We start from the raw sequence: 19944 nt of genomic DNA, 5'->3' as shown, positions 1-19944 counted from the left end.
TATCTCGGAGTGTGTTAACATTTGTTTATAACTCATTTCTAACGTTCTTTGTTTGTTTGGTTCTTTTGCCATTTTTAAACGTTCTTAGTATTTCTGTCCTTTTTAAATTTTTCTTATTTTTATATATTGTTATTATTTACACTTAGATTTTTCATTTACATTTTAAAACCTATATCATTGTCTTTTTTCTTAGCCATACTAAAGTTATTTTTATTCTGTTACTGATTAACAATGTTTCCAGTTCTCACACTCTTCCAGCCAGCACACACATGGTCTCCTGAGCCCTGGTCATTCATTTACAGACTAATTGGCTTCATTATAAGCTTTGACTTTATCCGGTCACAACAATTATAGCTATTTTCCACAGCATCACTGTTCCCCTGTATCCTGCCAGCAGATTCAAGGTTGTACTCTCTTAAGGGATGATTTCTGTTCCAACTAAACCAGTGTTAGTTGACTCTGGTGCATGGTGGGATCATCTGAAATTAGACAATGAGTTATTACAAGATTTTCATTTTTATTCTTGTCACACATTACAGCAATTGGCAGGTGTCTTAAATTAAATATGCCTGACCGATCACAAAAGAGTATTAAAATATGGGGACACATTTTTATCAGGAGACATGTGCCCCAGTACTAATGAAAGGTTTTGGGCTCTGATATTCTGTATGAATTTCAGAATGAACTTTGTATTGACCAAATCGCATTATTCAATTACGTTTCAATCCTTAATGCTCCATTTTGCTAATTTAATAGGTGAGCTAATATCTAATAGCATTGCTGAAACAGACCGTACAGTTCATAATCACTTGCTTTGTGTTCAGACATGCTTGTATTAAGCAAGATCCACATCTAAAATTTTGCACAACTCACATGGTTTTGTTTTTCTGGGAATCAACCCACAAACATATTTCCTGTGTTCCACTGTGCTTTTTCGTCTGGGACGTGTTTCAATGCTCAACATGCGCCCACCTGCTCTGATGTCTCTGTATTACCCAACCTCTGTTCCTGGGCCATAGTGCAGATGCATCAATGAAAGAATGTGCTGGGGTCCGAAGAGACGTTAGGATCACAGAGCGTTCTGTTCTCTGACCTTGAGCGTGTAATGGGTCAGAACTACACATCTGGGCAGGCCGGGGTCATAGCACGTATGTGTCACGCTAACATGTTAGACTGCAGGCCTAGTTATATTCTCAGATTAGGCAATCAAAGGTCAGGTGAGAGCTCTTGTTGAAAAGATTTAAAATCCACCTAGCATAAAATGTACCAGAAAAGCATCCCACTGGAAATCTGGAGCGGTTCATTTTCTGTCTTTCCAAGAATGTATCCCTCAGGCCACTATATAAACATTCAGTGACTGCAAACTGCAAACTATTAGTCATTAATATTAGTGTAATTTCCATGTCATTTCCACCTGCACACACATTGTTTAGTGACCGCTTGTCCCGGTTACATCTCCTTAGTCATCAGGAAGGCTGTCTGGAGGTTGGTGGATGTCACTACTTTGGAATGAGGTTCAGTTGGGAATGATCCCTGTCATCAGACCAGCTGCAGGGCTCGGACAAGGTAAAACCTGTTCCTCTCTAAATCAGTCTGCTCAACCAGTCCTAATCCAACCGCTTTTTTTTATAGTTCTGGATTACTGGTGATTTCTTGGCATTCTACTGTGGCTGAATCATTTTGTCTGATTCTTAATATTTTTCAGTCTCTTGCCAGCAATAGAGGGCAGTGTTGAGCTGTACTGTGTGAAGTCATGCTGCATCAGTGGTTATGTTCTCGGAGTGATTCTTTACTGACCTATCCATCTTCAAATGCCTTGATTTTATGTTCTGTATTTGGACATGATTTTTGCTGATTTTTAGTGGATGCATGGAGTGTAAAATATAAAATTAATTCATCACATTATAGATATCCACTAATATCTGAAGACAACCAGAAAGTGTCCAAGTACTTTTAGTTTATCAGGAGAATTTTATGCTGTTGCAGCAGTTAGAGATCCATCCGTGTTGGAAATATAGGTCCGGGTTGCTAAAGACCCAAATATGTAATAATGATTGGTGAAACATCCATGCATTTAAGGGTTAAACTGGTGTGAACATTCAGATCTCCTCTTAAATATCTCCAAAACTAAGGAGATGGTTATTGATTTCAGAGAGAGAGAGAGCAGAATCTATCCCATCCTACATTAAATAATTGGGAGCAAATACTATTAGTATCAAATTATAAATACCTCGGTATAATGCTGGAATATAAGCTTATATGGGATGCTGCATGGACTGATTATGTAAGCAAGAAGTTTCAACAGAGAATGTATTTCTTAAAGAAATTACTTTCTTTTAATGTCCATAGCAGAATGCTTTTGATGTTCTATGGGGCTTTTATGGAAAACATTATGACGCTTTGTGTCTTGTTGTTGGTATGGTAATGCTTCCGAGACTCAGAGGAGGTCACTATAGGGAAGGTGGGAACAATGGCAAGTAAACTGTTAGGGATAAAGTTACCGAGCATTGAGAGTAGCCTATATATATATATATAAAAAAGTGCTGAGTAAGGCTAACACTATTGTGAAAGAAAAGAGGCATCCTTTATCTTACGGGTTTGAATTGTTGCCATCTGGCCGATGATATTGCGTTCTCAGATGCATGAAAATCAGGTCAAAACTATATTTTATTCCCCAAGCAATTAATTTCCTAAATTCTTCTTCCTTTATAGCGGTAACTGATCGTCAGTTAGTCTGGGTTTTTTTTTATTTAGATTTATCAGCATTAAATGTGACCTGTGCTTGCAAAATTAGTCACAATGAGATAAAAAAAAAAAAGAGTTATTAATTCATTTTCACATTCTCCATTAAAAGACCTTCAAAATGATGTATGATTTGTTGGAATCGGACTAAAAATGACTGAGCTAAACCTGTTTGAAATCGATAGTCAGCAAAGTCAATTTTGAGAAAAATCGAGTTAAAGTTTTCTGAAGGTTCCGAAGCAAAATCACCTGCAACGTTGCATCTTTTCCTCCACTTTTCTTAATAATAATTTCTATATTAATAGTCACAATATATTTATTTTTTTATGTTATCTTTGTTATTATAAATAATAACGGATGCAAAAAACAAACAAACAGTAGAACAAATATATATATATATATATATAAATAAAAAAACAAATAGGCTAGTGCATTACCTTTTTCATTTTACATCTAAACAAAACCATTCAAGAAAATTAAATAATCAAATGTAAAAATCCCTTTAGTGTGTTCGTTACAAATAAATGTATTATTAAAACTACAAAAGCAGTTCAGTCAAGAGCAGCGAGTGATTCTTTTATTGTTAGATTAGATTAACATTAAGCGGCCTATATTAAGACCCTGTAATGCACGGATCTAATATAATGTTACATATCAGATGTTTTTCCCCAACAATTCCCCGAACGTTCACTTAAGACATAACAGATTATGTTTGCGTGAATACTTAAATACTGTAATTATGTGTATATTTATGGGGATCGCGCAGTCGGAAGCGCCTTTATTCGCGCGCTTCGGATGACAGTCCGCGTGAGAAGCGAGCGGAGAAAAGCTACTCCTCTCAGAAAACGTAAAAATAAAGGTAATTAAACATCTTAAATTATTATTTGGAGCATTGGGATCGCTAGACGAGGGCTTAATGAACTCATTTTTGTGAAAACCTCAAAATCGACTAAAATCAACATTTTTTTTGCCCGAATTTCAAAATTAGGCCGTGCGCATTCCGACTCATTTTGCCAGCACGGGTCACTAATTATTGTTTATATATGCCAACTGAGATTGTTAAATGTCTGTGTGAGTATGCTGTTAACATATTTGAAATAGTTGACGGTAGCCATTGACTTACATAGTTTTTTTTTTTTTCATACAAAGGAAGTCAATGGCTACCGTCAACTGTTTGGTTCCCAACATTCTTCAAAATATCCTCTTTTGTGTTTAACAGCTGAGAGAAATGTATACAGGTTTGGAACAACTTGAGGGTGAGTAAATGAAGACAGAATTTTCTTCCTTTTTTTTTTTTTTTTTGGTGAATTATCCCTTTAAGTTTCCAAATAGTCTTTAAGGACACTTACAGTGTGCAGGTTAGACATATTATGGTAATGTAATGAGTTTAAATAGCAAAAGCTCTGAAGACACTGGAGAAAATATGTGAAGTAAATATGTTTTTCCCATCCACAGCTTGTTGGTGGTTGCCAGGGTGTTGCTATGCTGTTGCTATGCTGTTGCTTAGGTGTTCAGAGCGGTTGTTGGCACATTACTATGAGATTGCAGGAGTGATCTTAGTGGTTGCTAGGTTTTTACATACTTGACCAAGCCAAATGACCCCACTCACAAGTCTCTCGGGTTTCTCCTTCAGTGTAACTATAAAATTGTTTTAGCCTGTTTTATGATCCACAAAGTGAAAATTATATAAAAAATGCTTACAAAGGTAAAAGTATACCTCTTCTCAACAAGCCACACATTTTGAGGTATTATTCATGCCTGTAGTACAAATTATGCCAAAGTTTAATACTTCTAGTCAGGGGTTCAAATCATCTAATGAGATGCTATACACATAATAATTAAAAGTTTGTCAGTATTATTTAAAATTTACACTGTGACATCAACACTAATGGTCTAGCTAATTAGCCATCATCCAAAGCATAAAGGACTCCATCAAAGATTCTCACCAAACTCATCCACTCACAAAATTTATATAATTTACAGTAATTTAATTAAATCTGGTAATGTGTGTAAATCAGTAATATGGGATGAGTGAGACATTAGAGGACCTTTGAAAATAATTCACTATTTCTCAGTAGACAGAACAGCTCCGCTTCAGCTGAGATAATAATAACAGGAGTCTCAGTCCAGGGGGTGGATGAAGTTTTCATTCAGCCCTCATCCTCTGGCATTGAGAAGGTTATGGTACATTGCTCACAGGTGGCAGCTGTAGCACAGACAGTCCCTTCACTGTCAGCATTCTCACCTCCCCCTCTTTTCCAGGTGTCAACATACGTCTGGTGTGAAAGTCTCACTTTTGAACCTCCCTCAAATTCCTCCAAGCAAGAGGCTGGGAATGAAAGCAATGATGTGTTATTAAACAAACAGCCAATCATCCTCTCTCTTACAGCTTCAAGGCAGCTTGTTGAGTCTGTCAAGGGAAATGCATAAAGGTTTTCTCATTTCTGAGGTGAAATCCAAGGTGAACCGTCACTTGCTGTTGTCATTAGGTTAGAAACATTGCTGTTACAGATGAATGACAGAGAAAATATTCAGTCCTGTATGCTAAGCTGTATTGAACACTAGATTTACAATTTCTTATGAATTGTGATTTGTCCAGCCAATAAACAAAGATCACTACCATGATGCTAGAGTGTTGTGGGTGGTTGCCATTGGCGTTGCTAGGACATTGTGGGTGGTTGATAAGGTGTTGATATGGTCACTTAAGCGTTCGGAGTGGCTGTGCAGTTGCTAGGGAGTTGTGTGTGGTTGCTAAGGTATTGCTACAGTATATGTTATTTTGTGTTGTGGGTGGTTGCCAAGGTGTTGCTGTGTGGTGGTTATTAAAGGGTTCTTAGTGGTTTTAGCACATTGCCACATAGTTACTAGAGAGTTTGGGGTGTTGGGTTGCTAAGCAATTGTTAAAGCATTGTGGATCATTGCCAAGCTGTTGCGATGCAGTTTATAAAAGGTTCTGAGTGGTGCAGCACATTGCTATGCAGCCACTTGGGCATAGTGGGTGGTTTCCAAGGTGTTGCTATGTGGTTACTAAAGTGTTCTGAGTGGTTCTAACACATTGCTTTGCAGTTGCCAACATTTTCTGGGTGGTTGCTTACTGGCCCAAGTCAAAATAGCCCAATATTTTATTGATATATTGATAATGGTATAGACCACCCATAATCATGATTCTGACATTCTGCCAACATGTCTGTGCTGCAGATCTTAGTCTTTCCTGATTCAGATAAAATCACTAAAGAATCACATTTAAGACTGAGTGCTTGTATTTGTGGGGTTCAGGTGGACCTCAGTGTGTAATGATTACAGTTTTGATTGTTGTTTGGGGGCCCGAGCATCTGCTCAAGAGACTTTAAAAAAGAGGCTCTCTATTGATTTTCTTTCACTCCAATTACCAGGACAGTTTGTAGTGCAACAGAGCTTGTACACAATGTCCATGTGCAGTCCATTTGTGCTCCCTCAGTAAGGTCCTCCTTGAAATCGACAAAATCAAAATGTACATTCATCACACTGTTTGAGTATTACATTTTCATAAGGCAGACAGTTGATTAAATCAGGAGCTTTTCTTCATGGTGTATATTTCCCTTAAATTAAATTTAGTTCTTTGTTTATAATCTACCTCTATTCAAATCAGATACTCGAAAGGAATTTCAAACTCATGAAGGTAAAATATGCTTATATCTACTGTAATGTACCCATAGATCACTTTAACTTTCCTTTAGAATTGATCCTCTGTCAGTCAGCTGCTCTGAAACCCAACAAGGTTTCTAATGAAGATTTATTTAGTGAAGGAAGCACAATGTGGGCTCTCAGCCTTGTGTCTTATCTCTACATAGGTATGTAGCTCTACGCTGGTTGTTTTACACACTCGTGACCAAAAATGAGTGAAAACATTTTTTCCTCAGTAACCAAAAAGGCCATCCTAAATGTCACTTGTAATGTTTGCAGTTTCTTTTCTGCCTTTTTAATTATATCACTTGTCAATTCATCAGATGACTCATGCACGGTGTTACAATATTTCAATCTGTCCAAGCTGTCTGGACAGTCAAACTTAGCAAAAGTAATTAGCCAAAAGTAATTTGCTTGCAGTTTGAATTTCAAATAAAAATTATTTATTATTTATTTAATTTTTTGGTTTACCAGTAAAGACATCTAAGCGGCCTTAAAATTAGAAAAATACACTTGATAAGCAAAATTGTGTAAGAAAATGTTTGTTTTTAGAAATTACATCTTTTACTTATACATCTTTTACTTATCCCATTGGAAACAGTTTTATTCTATTTCACAGGAAATAGAATTAGGATATTTTAAGGATGTTTAGATAAAGTGTATAATATGGATATTTCTATTTTATAGGCTGTGTATCTGACCATGGCTCTGACATGGACAAATTAAACTAATGTACAATGGATTGTTCATTATTTGTAAGTCATTTATAATCTGCTTTTGTGTTGTTGTTTTTCAGGATTATTCGAAGGCTCTCTTGTGTGGTGAAGTTCTCAGGAGGAATCCAGGATTTTATCAAAGTAAATTGTTGCCTCCCACCTCACAACTCTGACATTGTTGAGTCTTTGTCTTGACTCTGTCCTCTCTGTTGTTTTCCCCTGTTGCTTTATTTTTCATTGAGCGTGGTGACAACACATCTGAAGAATTCTGAAGGTTTGAACTGGGAAGGTCATGTGAAAACTTGTCCTGGTGGGGTCTGCTGCTGTGGAAGGTGAGCACTTGTAGTTGATATTCCGAACACTGGTCATGCGGACTTCATTCAAGTTCATTTCAATGTATTATTTCAGTATTAGTGTATGATTTGTGGAGGCTATACTCCCAAATATATAGTATATGGTGTGTAAATTTATATAAAATGCAGCAATAAAGCAGAAAGAACATGTCTAAGTTGCAGTAGTACAGAAGAGTACACGGAAAAGGGTCAGAGGTCAGTAGTGAAGGTTTATGGGAATTGCAGAGTAATTGTCATCAGTGGAGAAGAAACCATTCCTGAGTGTACTGCTTATGTACCCTTACCACTTTCAGCATATAAGGGAAGAAGTGGTATTTGAGGTGGGTTTGATGCCTGATGATTTAAATAGCTTCATGTCAGCGGAAATTTGGACTTCCTGCTGGAGTGCAGCTGTCATGCAGTAGGTCAAGATTATACCGACCAGACGCCCCATTTTTTTCCTGGGATGGTCTAGTATTTGAGACACTTTTACGTGTTCCTACTTATTTGCACTTTACAGCAGTACTCATTATCTTGTTTACTGTAGGTGTTCAAATCATTACATTTATTTCAAGCACATTTTACACTGAAAGTGGGCTTAAAACACAGTCATACTTCACTCTTCTCCTGACATTAACCCGTTCAGAGTAATTACATAACCACATAAGTTAGAAAATAAAATTTCTGTGCAAACTGTGTAGAGTTCTCCTAAGCATTTTATGCAGTATATCATCTCTTATTTATATCATAGTGCTGCTTTACAAACCTATATGCCTTCTCTTTACAGTAAATGGTGTCATTGAGTTCATTATGCCTGAAGACTTATAAAACTCTGTTTTGAAAATTAGGCTTATAAATTAGACCTTATTAAAAACACACACTTTTTAATTGATATAGTTTACGATTATTTAACAAAAGCAGTAAAAATATTAGGTTACACTTTATTTTAAGGTGTCCTTGTTATAGTGTAATTATACTTATAAGTACTGAGTAATATTAATTAACTACATGTACTTACTATATGGTTAGGGTTAGGATTTGGGTTTGGCTTAGGGTTACTCGCATGTAATTATGCATAATTAATTGTTATTATAATAGTAAGTACATGTAACATGTGTAACAAGGACACCTTAAAATAAAGTGTTACCAAATATTAATAGTGCGTATTATTAAATTATATTGCATATAATGTGATAAAATTTGTTTATGTAAACTACCCATCAAAAGGTCAGTTAGATTTTTAATGTTTTTGAAAGAAGTCTCGTATTCTAACCAAGACTCCTATTATTTGATCAAAAATACAGTAAAAACAGTAATTTTGTGAAATATTATTACAATTTAAAATAACTGTTTTCTATATATTTTAAATGTAATTTATTCCTGTGATGGCAAAGCTGAATTTTCAGCAGCCATAACTCCAGTCTTCAGTGTTATATGATTCAGAAATCATTCACATATTTTGATTAGCTGCTCAAGAAACATTTCTTATTAGTAATACTGCTGGAAACAGCTGTGCTGCTTAATATTTTTGTGGGGAAATGTAATACATTTGTTTTTTCCTCAGGATTATTTGATGAATAGTAAGTTCAAAAGAACAGCATTTACCTGAAATAAAATTTACTTGAAAATAAATATAGTTGAAAATAATAATTTACTTGAAAATGTTTGGGGGAGAGAGACCTGAAATAAAAACAGTTTGTAACGTTATAAATGTCTTTACTCTCACTTTGAACTGAGCTGAATGAAGACATCACTGAATTCAATGATGAACTGTCTTTAACTGGAAAATTAGTGTTTACTATTGTCATTTTGCATTATTGACACACTATTTTCCTAATTAATGCTGTTCAGTTGCTTTGACACAATCTGTATTGTTAAAAGCGCTATATAAATAAAGGTGACTTGACTTGACTTGACTTTTGATCAGTTGCATCCTTGCAGAATAAAATAACGGTATGAAAAAAACCCTTTCTTGACTTGACTGAGGTTAATTTAGTTGGTGTGATTCTGTAACATGTTCCTACTAAATAGGATGTTTCTCTCTGAAACTTTTCATTCCATCTACACAGTGACTGTAAAAAGGGAACATTGACGCTGTTTATTCCACAGGAGAATGTAGTTCCAGATATGACTAGGCCTAACTGACAATTCCCTCTGTGTGACGGTTCTGGCTCTGAGACAAAAACTGAATGAGCCACCCACCAGAGTCCAGAACACAAGGGTCTTCGCATTACTTCCTGTCATCCACCAGTATCAAAGGATTCCCTGCTGTGTACAGACGCAAACACAACAGAACGGCCAAAAGAACATATGCATAAATGTGCTGATCATAGCTTTACATTTGTGATGTTACATTTATCTCCTCTTTCTTTTCAGTGTCTATAAACTGCTGTTATTTCAGCAGTGTTGATAAATAGAATGATTCCTTATGACATTAACCTGATAACAAGAGGGGTTAATATTTAAGTACTGAGGACTGTTCCATCCGCCCCCACAGGTTTTCTTCTTGGCCTTGTAAAAGTGCTCTGTTTTTGTTGTTTTGATTCCTCTTGGTATTCTCGGTACTAAAACATGTCACTGAGTGTCCAAAAGCAGTTTTTGGAAAGTATAGGAAAACCATATGAACAAAAAGCATGACTTGACTGGAAGTTTCAATAAAACATAAGCATGAAATATCAGATGAAAACATAATGGAATATTAGATCATGGAAGAAAACATTAAAATTCATTAAAGGGATCACCCAAAAATTTAAATTGTCATCTTTAACATACCTTAATTTTTTTTAATGAGTTTCTTTCTTCTGTTGGTAACCAAACAGTTGACAGTAACCATTGACTTTCATAGTGTTATTTTCCATACAATGGAAGTCAACGCCTACCGTCAACTATTTAGTTGGATTATAGTGTGCAAAAATCATGTACTGACCTTTTCTAAACAAAGATCGTAATGTATGTGTTTTTGTAAAATTATAAACTTTGCATTTCTGTGGCCCTAATGTGGCCCTATTTTTTTTTTAATTGGCAAGCACATTGTAAGTTTTAAATTATTATTTTTTTAAGAAAACAAATGACTATTTTTGTAACAATCAACATTACAGCATATTAGAGTTTACAGTTGAGCATATCTTGTATTAAACCCAGAATAAATTAAGGAAGACCTCTAGGCCAGGATACTTTCTCTGAAATTGTGTCTCATTTATCTAGTGATTGCCCTTCTGAAAGCATGAATTAGTCATCAGGCACAGTAAGACTGTCTGAACAGTGTATATGGCTGAGGGCAGGGTGGTGTGCTGGGGTGGGGGATGTTTGGGCTGGGGTGACAGACATTGATCACACACTGATGGACAACAGGATATGGGACAGTCCCCGTGTGTCCCTCTGACCACCTGAGACCCCAACTCTCCAAACCTACTAATATGACTGGATTGTTAATGCAACAGCATTGAGGGAGATGTGGGATTTTTTCGGGGGGCCCTGCGCTTTGCTTGCTTTGGCTAAAAAGTGGAGGATTTGTTTTTGTGGTCAATAAGATTCTGCTTTTTTCTCCTAAGGAAACATTTGGCCCTCTGAGGAAGATCTGCGTTCCGGATTTCATTTGACTTTAAAGCAATTATGTCCACCTACTGAACATTCAAATTTTTTAATTATTATTTGGTCCAGATGCAGTAAGAGAATGTTATAGGCACTGAACAGAAAGAGGAGATAAATGTAACATCACAAGCAAAGTTCTGTAAAGCTGTGATCTCTCTGGCCTCATATCAGCACATTTATGCATACGTTATGAGGAAGTTTGTTGGTTTTCACTAGTTCTTTTGAAAACAACCTGTTTTAACCAGCCTAAGCTACTTAGTTGGTCCTAGCTGGTTTAAGATGGTCTCCAAACCTGAACTGAGCTGCTATTTAGTTTAGATGAGCAGCCAGCTGGTCTCCTTACCTGATCAGCTGAAAACTGAGAGACTAACTAAGACCAGCAAACCAGCTTAGGCTTTTTTAATTTGTTTTGTGTTCCACAAAAGTCAAATGGGTGAGTAAACAAGGACAGAATTCTTAACTATCACTTTAAATGAGAGCGAGAAATAGAGGATGTTAACTTGGTAGAAAAAGCAAGAGCTCCCACACATTGCAGTCGACATTAGAAATGGCAACATGCCTAAGTTGTGCTTGAATGTTGAGTAATCATCAACAAAGTTGAAAAATGAGTTCAGGTACAACTTAAGAATGCAGAGCCGCTATAAACTGAAGAAACTGAAGAAAACAAGGGGGATGAGAGCAGGTCCAGGCCTGCTAAAAGTGTGTAGAAATAATCATACAAGTAAAATCAAAGTGAAAACTGTGTAAGTTTAACTAAGTCAGACGCTTATGGAAAGAGTCTGCAGACCGACCTGCTGAATGATTGGCTAAATTAAGTGAATATGTCATACAGATTATAATGAGATATTCCTATAAAACTGTCTGCACTTTGTCAGTTCTTCAATAAAAAGATTTCTCAATCATGTTTGAATCATGGAATACTCGATTGAGGTGTTCAAGCCTAAATTCACATTGTATATAAGCTTTACAAAAGGACTGTTAAAGGAACATCTTTCATAAATTTAAACCATTCCTAATGGGATCAAACAAAAATCCTCTACAAACTAAAAAATATTCATTCATTCATTCAGTAGGATTTTATTAGATTATTATTATTAGGTTGTAAATGTTAAAAACCTAGAATAGTAGCTCGGTAAAGAGAAACTGAGAGTAAAACGCAATCTCTTATCTCAGTCTTTTCTCTGAAGTAATAAATGCTTCACATCATGACTAGGCCACAAATGTGATGTCTTTCTGAACAAAGGACGCTCCGAGATAGGTGTGCACTTTGTGCAGAATAGCTGTTTTATTGTGGGAAAGAAGCAGTCCAAGTTGTTAACATAGCTGTGACTGCAGCACCTCAGCTAATGCATGTTCTGATCATTTTGTCATAGTTAAAAGTGAACTTTGTGATATTTGTGTCAGAATTGGTATTAATGACTGTTTTCATACAGGTTTCCCCAAACACTCCCATAAGTGGTCAGGCAAATGGATAGTCTGCCTCTAGACTCATGTCATTGGTTGAGTCGATGTTGCAATTTTGTGTTGGTTGGGATGACAAACAGAGAAATGATTTGATAGCAGCCCAGAGCCTTAGTGTTTACACATTTCAAAGGAAAACAACATACAAATGGTGTGCTTTTATTTTTATTGAAAATGTATTTGAACTTAAAATTAGAACAACAGAGCATATTTGTTTTTTCTCTTTTCTATTTAAATCTAGAACATGACGATCTACAAAATTATAGGTGTGGTGTTCCTGGGGACACATGAACTGAAGCCAAATTCTTTTGGATATTTCCACGAGAACGGTTCAGGACACTTTGTCCTTTTGACTAGGACTAGTTTGTAGTTAAAACCGCTCCATGAGCTTCTGTCATTTCTGACTCATTTGTGGCTCTGATAGGCTACTGAACTCTAAAACATGCCAACAAACATGCACAAGAGCAGTTGTTAGAGAGGAGTATTGAGAGCCTGTTGTCATGCTGACACATTGCATCTGTTCTGAGGGTCTTTTGTGGGGTTTTTTCTGCTCAAGGAGAAAGAGCCAGATTGTTCCAGAATGACTTTACGATGGGCCACATGTCAGACCCTTTACCAACTTTCTTTGACGCATGCACTATCAGCAGTGTTTTTGGGAACTGATTTTTCATTCTTGATGGAAAAACGGACATTGATATAGTGAATCGGCTACTTTCTGACTCACAGGTCTTGTATATCCACACTCCCTTGTGAAATCTTTATCATGTGCATTATGTGAATCATCGTGCGTAGTCTCTGAATCACACATGCATGTACAGTAACTCATAGCAAAGGCTAATGAATAAGAATAGGGTCGCCAATAGGAACACTCAGGGTTATCTCAGCCCATGCGGTTGCATACTTCTTTGCTCACATCTGTGGCTAAATGTAAATATGTGGTGGGCTCTCAGTCTGACTCATTCACTCAAGCTGCTTCAATGTAATGTTACTGATATATGTAGGAGGTTACTGTACATGACTCACATGAACAATTCAAACAATACCACCAATGTAGGTCAATGCAAGTAGTCACAAGAGGAAGCATGCATGCAAATTTGTGGTGTGGAGGCTTTTTTTCTCAACACCGTATGGCACTTTCCATTAGTAGGGTCAGAAGTTTTTTTTCTGCCATGTTCAGTGAAAAAGAGTGCTTCACCTTTAGAAAATGTTGGTCGTCAACCTCAAAATCTGTTTTCCGTTCATATTCGGAGGTTTGAAGTTGTTGCTAAAATTACACTACCAGTCAAAATTTTTTAAACAGTAAGATTTTTTATTGTCTTTTAAAGAATCCTTTTCTGCTCACCAAGCCTGCATTTATTTGATCCAAAATACAGCAAAAGCTGTAATATTGTGAAATATTTTTACTATTTAAAATAACTGCTTTCTATTTGAATATATTTTAAAATGTAATTTGTTCCTGTGATTTCAAAACTGATTTTTTAGCATCATTACTCATGTCTTCAGTGTCACATGATCCTTCAGAAATCATTCTAATATTCTGATTTGCTGCTCAAAAAACATTTATTATTATTAAAAAACTTTTGACTGGTAGTATATATAGATATATATAATTTAGCAAGTTACAAAATATTTTATAAATATTATAAATGATAAAATTATGATTTAGCTTGGGAAATAAATGTGACCCTGGACCACAAAACTAGTCATAAGGGTCAATTAAATCGATAATTTTGACCCATACAATGTTTTTTTGGCTATTGCTACAAATATACCCCAGCGACTTAAGACTGGTTTTGTGCAAAGTTGGTGCAAAATCACACAGTACAGTCTTTTCTAAATTAAAATTAGTTATAATTCAAATTTTTTTTATACAATGAATTGAATATCAGTTCAATAGATTATGTCTAAATTATGACGTTGTATGAGTTTAATTATGTACAGTCAAAAAGTTCCCAGCCTCTGAGGCCTCTGGAACAAGACAAAGACAAAGTATGTTCCATACTAGGCTAATTCTCATGTTATAGTTTATCTAACACATGCATTATAATATCGTTTTTTTAGAATGTGGCATATATTCGCATCCTGTCCAATTTAGGAAGACTCTTCTGATAAACACATTGCGACAACACTCAACTCGGAAAAAGTTATCTGAAGACAGAACCACTGATTCTGAAGTGGAACCGGCACTATAAACAGGGGCGGATTAAGGTGGTCAGGGGCCCCTAGGCTGCTCTTTGTGTGAGGCTCCCCCTTAATCATCATGCTTTACTGGAGAAATTGATTTAGTGCCATACATGGTCCACACGCAAATAGTAAGGTGAACTGTGAAGTAGATGTAAATCCCATCCCTATGTATTCATCACGAAACTGACAGTATTTTTGAGGCTCTGGTTTGGGCTTTTTTTTTTTCGTCTTCTGTCAGAGGAGCTTGTCCTCTTTTAAGAAGCCACCTGTCCATTTTATCGCAACCTCTCATAAACCTACATTATTTCGCGCGCAGACACTGCTCCTGATGCCGGATCCGGTTCTCAATAAATAACTCTAATAAATTGAAATGCATTTTCAATTTATGACTTCATTTTTAATGCATCTTTGTGTAGTCCTAATTTCATATAAAAATACAATAGCCTATTTTCATGATTTATTCCTAAATGGCAGTTTCCACTTTCTCTCACGTACCCCCTGCAGTACCCCTAGGGTGGCGTTACCCCTATTTGAGAACCACTGCAATAGACAACTACACAACCTATTATAGCATACATACGAATAACAGCCTAGATATGTCATGTAGCCTAATTTGCGCGCATCAAGGCGTCACTCTGAGAACGCGGGGTATTACAATCGCTTCTGAATGTGCGTGCGAATGCTGAACGTGCTTTCTACAATACAAGACATTAATTTTGTCAGACGCTCTGCAACGAAAACTCATTTGATGTTTCTTATGGGCCATTGAGGGTCTTTTTTGTTCGAGCTGAAGAAAATTTAAAATAATAAAAAATAGTCCGGCCAATCCGAGGCCCCTGCATACGTGGGGCCCCTAGGCTGCAGCCTAGGCAAGCCTGTGCGTTAATCCGCGCCTGACTATAAAGTATCCTCTTTTCAAAGCTTGTAAAGGGCATGCCAGCTCGTGTTGTAAAGTGAATTGCAACATGCGCAGAAATGTGTCAAATTGCGTAATGAAGATCAGTTGCCGGAGACATCATCAGTTGATGTGATGTAATGTGAATTGTAAATGTAGTTTTCTGGCTGGCCAGCAGGTGGTGAGGGAAGAACCTACCTCTGAAATGACCTTTGTGTTCATTGAAAAACAAGAAAGAGAAGTACAGTGGTGTGAGACAGATAACATAATGATCCATAATGATTTAACCAACCGGAAAAGTGTGGCATGGAAAGATAAAGTGCCCCAAACCTGATACAAGCATTCAAAACCCTCAAGGAAAGGGGTTTAACCTAAAGTAGCTCCCATGTCTGTGTGTGTGTGTAAGTGTTGTGTCTGGATGTGTGGGAGGGAGAGAGGTACAGAAAGTAAAAAGAGGGAGGGCAAAAGCAGGAGGGGTGGGTCGGAGGGCTTGTCCTGGCTCTATATAGAGAGGGAAAATCAGAGTGTGACTAGGGGCCAGACAGGAGGCTGAAGACGGTGAGTGTGCGACTGTGTTCAGTTCTTTGACCTGTAGCTGAAACAGACCAGCTCACATTTTGATCACTGGATATAACCAGAGGAAGGATTTGATTTCACTAAACAAGGTGGGGGATTTTTTTTTGTTCCAGCTATTTAAATCCTGTGCTTTCTGTGTAACCTCCTCCCTCCCTATTCTAATGCAAGTGTGTCAAACAGGTGCGTAATTAAGAGCAGCAGACAGGCAGCACAGCTCTATACAATAATCATTGTCCTCTGTACCAAGGATGTCGTTTCATGAAGTAAAAGTAGTTTAAGTTATGAAATTAAAAGCAGTATTTCTCATTTTACTTCAACTGTTATTGAATCTAGAATATTCTACATCAGTCTTCAACCTTTTTCCAAGCCATTTAAGTGTTGCATTTAAAGTCTGGCCTATCAATACCATTTTATTCTTTAGTCTTTTTTTGTGTTTAGTACCATATTAATGTATTTATATGCTTCATCATTACACTCACATTACAAAGCCATAAAAATAATCATTATTAGTGTACAAAGCCAAACACTTAATTAGCTGAACTTTAGGTTAGGTTGGATTTAATTTAATGTTGTATTTTTTAATGCATAATTTGGTTGAAATCAAACATTAATTGGAGATTGCTGCTTTACATTTAGTTTTTTTTTGTTTAGTAATATGATGAAATTTATAGTTATTTGTCTGAAAAGTTTACTTCATTAAATCTATTATATAACTCTTCAATTCTGAATAATACCACATTCAGATAAATTACATATAATATGATATGAATATGAAATATATGATAATACAGGGTTAGTGGATGCATTTAAACGGCAAGTGTGTCTTATACAACTATGTAAACTACATGAAGAGTTAAACAGTCATGTAAATAACTGCGGGAAGATTATGTATGATATCAAATATCTTTCAGGTCATCAGAGTGCATGGGTGAAACTCAGGTGTCTGCACCTTCAGTATTACCAAACATGTAAATCAGAAATAGGTGGGGTCTGATTCAAGCTATGGTTGAAGCGCTATACTCCTTTGACAGCTCAAGAACCTGTGTCATAACTGATATGCATGGAATCTGCTAGAAAGTCTCCTTAGTCTGCTATCTGTCTGTTATTTGATACTGTATATGGAAGCTGACCTGCTCTCAAAGTCCATCAAGTGTCATTCTAAGTGTCACAAAGGCGTTAAATATCAGCCTTAAATGTTTTTTCAAAGACTGGTTAAAATAAACCTTAGTGAAGTTAAAGTTGTATGTTATAAATTAATATCTTGCAGACAAAACTGAGAGGAGATGGCTTTAATTGTCGTCTTGTATTTTTAGCCTGTTATGATTGTGGTGTTTGCGTCAGTATGTTGTGTTGAACCACCTGTACATGTATCTAAGATTATAGATATGACCATAATGCTGTACTTTCTTTTATCAGCTCGTTGGTTGAGTTTTGTGTGATCAAAAGTGCTGATGTAAGTCTTGATGAAAGAGAGTGCTGTATCATTCATTTGTCAGACAGCAGACTCTAATTCAGCGACGTGTGCAGTAGGAGCAGTTTTACTGTCACATCAGGTGTCATACAGGCTGTTTGTGATGTAAAAGTCAACACGTCTCTACATGCTACAGTCCCGTCGAGAGCAAACAGGCGAGCATCAGGCAGCCCTCAAACGCCAAAATATCCACATTACTGTAGCGACATCATTACTGATGTTTACCCGAGTGATCGCCATGACAACAGGGTCAAACAAGCATTTCTTTCACTCAGTGAGAGTGTCTTTGAAATGCCTCTTTGACACTGCTGCCATATGTTTCAGTGTGCGTGAGGCTGAGCTCTGGTCAACTAAAGGCACAGTCATGCAGAAAACTGCACAGCAATGGACTTTGTTTCCGGTGCTGTTCTTTTGTCTGTATGGGGGACATTGTGCCTGGTGGGCTGATTGGGTAATTAATGATGCCATTTCTGTAATTTGCTCGCCGGCCCCTCGTCTTTGTCAAGTCTGTTTTCTTTTTAACCCGAGACCACAACAGACAGCTTGAGCACCATTATGTGTGATCTCAAGACATTGTTCTCAGGGAGGAGGATCAGTGAAAGTGAGGAGCAGTAATTTAATCAATTAAATGAGGAGAAAGAGGAGGAAGGCCGCCCCAAACAATGACCTTTAAAAGGCTATTTTTAAAAGGCTATATAACTTTAAAGCCATATGTTATTTCAAAAAACAACAAATAAATGCGCGAAACTTGTCATTTGCAAGCGAAAAACAGGTTTGAGACTCATAGCAGCAGATTCAAGCTGTTGTCGTTATGTACTTGTGTTTGTGCTAGAAAAAGCATCCATGAAACATATATTATATAAAAAAAAAACAAATATATATATATATATATATATATATATATATATATATTTATATTTAAAAAAAATAATAATCCTGAAAAAAAGTTTAATGGTTTCCACAAAGATATTTACCAGAAAAAAACTTGTTTAATAATAAGAACCATGATTACTAATTGAGCAGCAAATCAGTATATTAGAATAATTTCTGTAGGATTATGTGACACTGATGATCATTTGCATTATTGACAAACTATTTTCCTGTTTGACACTGTAAAGCTGCTTTGACACAATCAGTATTGATGGATATTACAAGTGTTACAATGGATATTACAAGATATTATAGATCTGCCGCCTTTGCCAATAATAGATTTGAACGTGTTGTAGCATATATTTCAAATTTACTGTATGTTTCATAACATGAAAATGATTATTTCATGCTTAAAAAAGATAAATACACGCCTTTATGAATTATATCCATTAGACAATTGTATGCAATATAAAGGAAAACTATGCATTAGAGTCTTTTTGGAATATATAAATTAGAAACGTCAAATAATCTACTATACATTTTGTGTTCTAATTTATTAGCTTTTTAAAAATACCGTGGTGGAGTGATGGCAGCGAAATAATACCATAGTACGTTGAAATGTACAATAGAATCAAATTATTTCTGTACTTAAATTTCATAGTATTTACATCCCTTACAAACAAGTACGCAAAGGTTCCTTGGTATTACTGTGTTTTTGGCCATGTAATTTTGCCAATTCTGCCAAAAAACATGGTATTACATTTACAAAAAGTATAAAAACAAGTACAGAAACATACCATGGTACTATTTGTAATTAATGCATTAATTAATTTTTTATTTATTTTTTATGATGATTTTTTAAAAAGAAATTAAATTTATTTATTCAACAAGGATGCATTAAGTTGATCAAAAATCATAGTAAATACATTAATAATGCTATTTCTATTCGAAATAAATGCTGTTATTTTGGATTTTTTTATTTATCAAATAATCCTGAAAAAAAGTTTAATGGTTTCCACAAAGATATTTACCAGAAAAAAACTTGTTTAATAATAAGAACCATGATTACTAATTGAGCAGCAAATCAGTATATTAGAATAATTTCTGTAGGATTATGTGACACTGATGATCATTTGCATTATTGACAAACTATTTTCCTGTTTGACACTGTAAAGCTGCTTTGACACAATCAGTATTGTATAAAGCGCTATACAAATAAAGGTGACTTGACTTGACTTGATGACTGGAGTAAAGTCTGCTGAAAATTCAACTTTGCCACCAAAGAAATAATTGCAATTTTGAAATATATTTAAATAGAAAAGAATATTAATATTAATATAATATGAATATGAATATTTCTCAATATTTTTGCTTTTACTGTATTTTTGATCAAATGCAGCCTTGATGAGCATAAGAGACTTCTTTCAAAAACATTAAAATATC

General features: G+C 35.8%; 1 protein-coding gene across 4 annotated transcripts in view; it reads left to right on the top strand.

Annotated features, from left to right (window-relative positions):
* Nucleotides 1-7389: 7389 nt before the first annotated feature.
* LOC107731519 (tubulointerstitial nephritis antigen-like) overlaps nt 7390-19944 on the top strand; it is a 34039-nt gene continuing 21484 nt past the window's right edge. For 2 of the 4 annotated variants that reach the window (XM_016542640.1, XM_016542635.1), the window contains exon 1: nt 16124-16249. The gene's annotated coding sequence lies outside the window, so the exon portion shown is untranslated. Of the gene's footprint in view, nt 7454-16123; nt 16250-19944 lie in introns of those variants that run through there. The other 2 variants (XM_016542647.1, XM_016542656.1) reach the window with 2 other exon arrangements.

This window comes from Sinocyclocheilus rhinocerous, unplaced genomic scaffold (assembly GCF_001515625.1).
Source record: "Sinocyclocheilus rhinocerous isolate Xijiao unplaced genomic scaffold, SAMN03320098_v1.1 scaffold193, whole genome shotgun sequence".
In the NCBI taxonomy this organism is placed as follows: Eukaryota; Metazoa; Chordata; class Actinopteri; order Cypriniformes; family Cyprinidae; genus Sinocyclocheilus; species Sinocyclocheilus rhinocerous.
This window is presented reverse-complemented; position numbering and strand designations above follow the sequence as displayed.